A 2951-nucleotide genomic window follows, 5' to 3' on the forward strand; every position below is an offset into this window, starting at 1 on the left:
GTCCTTGGACTTTCACAGGGCAGGGAACCATGACTGCTCTTTGGATTGGAGAGGGAGGGGGAGAGGAGTGGGGGAAGGGGAGAAGAGTGGGGGGAAGGGGGAGGGAAATGGGAGGCTGGGAGGAGGGGGAAACTTTTTTTTTTCCCATTCTCAATAAAATAAAAAAAAAATTAAAAAAAAAGATCTGGATTTAGAGTGGGTCTTTCCACCTTAAATGTGTCAATCAAGAAAAATCCCTGACAGTAGTGCCCAGCCGCTTAGCTTAATTCCAACAGCCTTTACAAGAAGAAGGCTGTCTCCCACAGCTGGGTCCTGCCAACTGGGTGTCTAGCTCCCTCTCAGCCACCCTTACAGCCCATGACTGGGGCTCAGGGGAGGTGACTGCTGTACCTGGTCCCCTTCATGCCCACACTGAAGGCTCTGGTCTCCTCACTCAGCATAAAAGCCCAGAGGAAGAAAGTAGAGAGGCCAGCAACACAGGTGGACTACGCGGAAACTGCCATGGATTAGTCTCTCGGGTGAGTGATGTGGAAGCCGCCCAGCACTGGTGTCCCTTGGGACTCTTTCCTGTGATGGACCTAGTATGGCCTGGCTTCGCATGGCCACTGGTGACCCGCTACCCTCCCCCATGGTGCTCCTGGATTAGCAGCTCCATCTCTTTCCAGAACTAGCTGGGAATTTGGGAATCTTTGCTGTCGCCTCTCTGTACCCCCCACTCCATGTCCCATAATGACCCCGTTATCCACCTAATCTTGATCATCCTTGAACTTTATCTTCCCCTGGCCACCGACTCTTTCTCACCTCCTGCCTCTGTAGCAGGGCCCCAGAACTTAGTATACCTGACTCCATAATGGGACTACCATTCAAGCCATAAAACTCAGCACATGGTCAGCACCACCTACCAAAATTAAAACAAAAATCTAATCCATCAAAGTCCATAGTTCTGGGAAAGTTTCTAAAGGTGCTAATGCTGTCTTTTGGCCTCTGTAATTCTGCTTCTGGTTAACTGTTCTTGTTAACAAAGTATGTCAACTAAGAACAGTGTTTGGGGGCTTAAAAGCTCACACTGAGAATGTCTTGGTGCTGCACTGGGATCCTGAACACCCAGTGTAGTCTCTGGTCAACTAATATAGATTTTTCTCTTAGCTTAAACCAAGTAGTCTGCTCTGGAAGGTAACCCCACAACATTTCTGGAAGTTCTACCAAGATCCCTAGAGACCAGACTTTGAGATACTGGGGGGTCTCAGAGCCCCCTCGAAATGAGAGAGTGTGGTGGCCAAAGAGCTCCTAGGGGGTACATAACCTGAGTTCCAGGTCCGCAAGACTCTCTTGGATCAGTTACTGCCTAACACTTCAGAGAAGCCGGACACCTCCTCTCCAAAATGAAGCCAATGAGAAAGTCACAAGCAGAGTTAAGTCTGCCTAAGGGGCCTTCTGTTTGGACACAGGAGAGATCAGACATGGCTGCTGATCCAGTGTCCGGGAACCATGTGAGATGTCAGTGGATTCCCACCATCTGTTTGGGTGTATGAATGTGGGGGGGTCGCCCCTGGTTGTTCTCCCCCCCCCCCTCTCTCTCTCTCTCTCTCTCTCTCTCTCTCTCTCTCTCTCTCTCTCTCTGTGTGTGTGTGTGTGTGTGTGTGTGTGTGTGTGATTTGTGAGACAGATGGTAATAGTTTGTATGACAACTATCCCCTTCAGTTATGCTAGGTGGCACAAGCCAGTCACATGATTCCACGTCTCTGAGGCATCTAAGGCAGTAAAATCACAGGAATAAAGAACAGAATGGTGATGGTCAGCACCCCGAGAAAGAGACAAATGAGAACTGCTGCTCAAAGGGGATAAAATTCCTCCAGATGAATAGGGACATGATCTCTCTCTTCATTCTTGGCCCGTGGGACTGCTTTCCTCAGCAGTGGTCTCTCTGACTCTTCTCCAGTCTCATCCTTTGAGGTACCCNGTTCCCCTGGGTGAGCCCCAAGGAAAAGAGAAAGCTCTGTTCCTTTCTCTTTCATGATTTATGTCTTCTTTTCAATTAGTGATCTGTAGAGTTGGAAAACACCATTCTCTGAAAAAAGTAAAGAACCCAACCCTGGGCCAGGCTGGGGGATCAATGCCAGACAGTGCAGCTGGACAAAACAGATTTTTCCCTTATGACCAACACTGACCAAGGAATCTTTAAACAATTTCCACTAGGTTCTTTTTAGAAGAATTAAAGACAGGTGCTAAAAAGATTTCTCTCATCACCTAGTTGGCTCCAGATATTAGAAAAAAAATTATAAAAGTTTTAAAATATTAAAAATATAAATAGGTCCCAATTGCAGGAGGTAGTTCAAAAGGTGTTTGACAACAGACAACTGATTGAGATGAGACCTTTAGTGTAAACCAAAAGCCACTGTCACCTTCTCTGTAATGAGACTCAGTTAGACTGACAGACACCCAGTGAAATTGTGGTGTCTTACCCTCCTAGCTGCAAGTTCTGCCTACAGTCAAAGGATACAATGGGCTATTTCTCAGATTGAAGACAAAGATTCCTGAGGTTATGGGTGGAAATCAACTTCCAGGACCGACCCAACACTAAGTTCCTAAGATTGTTCAGCTAACCAGTTCAGCTACTCCATATAAGAAACAATACCCAATGACCCTGGGAACAAAGGGAAATTGCAGTCCATGTTGCCTGGCTTCGAGAGATGGGCACCCTGGTATCCTTCTAGTTACCATGGAATACACCTCTCCTACCTGTGATGAAACCTGGGATCTCTGGTTCTCACGAGTCTGATTCTTCTAGAAAATTAAGTGTACACTGTCTTAGACCTTAGCCTCCCACTGGCAGAGGTGAGTCAACCATGTTTGCTTTTACATAGACAGACCTAGAGGGGTGTTACAGCAGGCAGTATACTTGAATCAGGTTGTCTCAAGGATTTAAAGACACTAAATGTATTCCTCCTTCC

Source organism: Alexandromys fortis, unplaced genomic scaffold (genome assembly GCF_014885135.2).
Source record: "Alexandromys fortis isolate MF-2015 unplaced genomic scaffold, M_Fortis_MF-2015_v1.1 scaffold_581, whole genome shotgun sequence".
Classification (NCBI taxonomy): domain Eukaryota; kingdom Metazoa; phylum Chordata; class Mammalia; order Rodentia; family Cricetidae; genus Alexandromys; species Alexandromys fortis.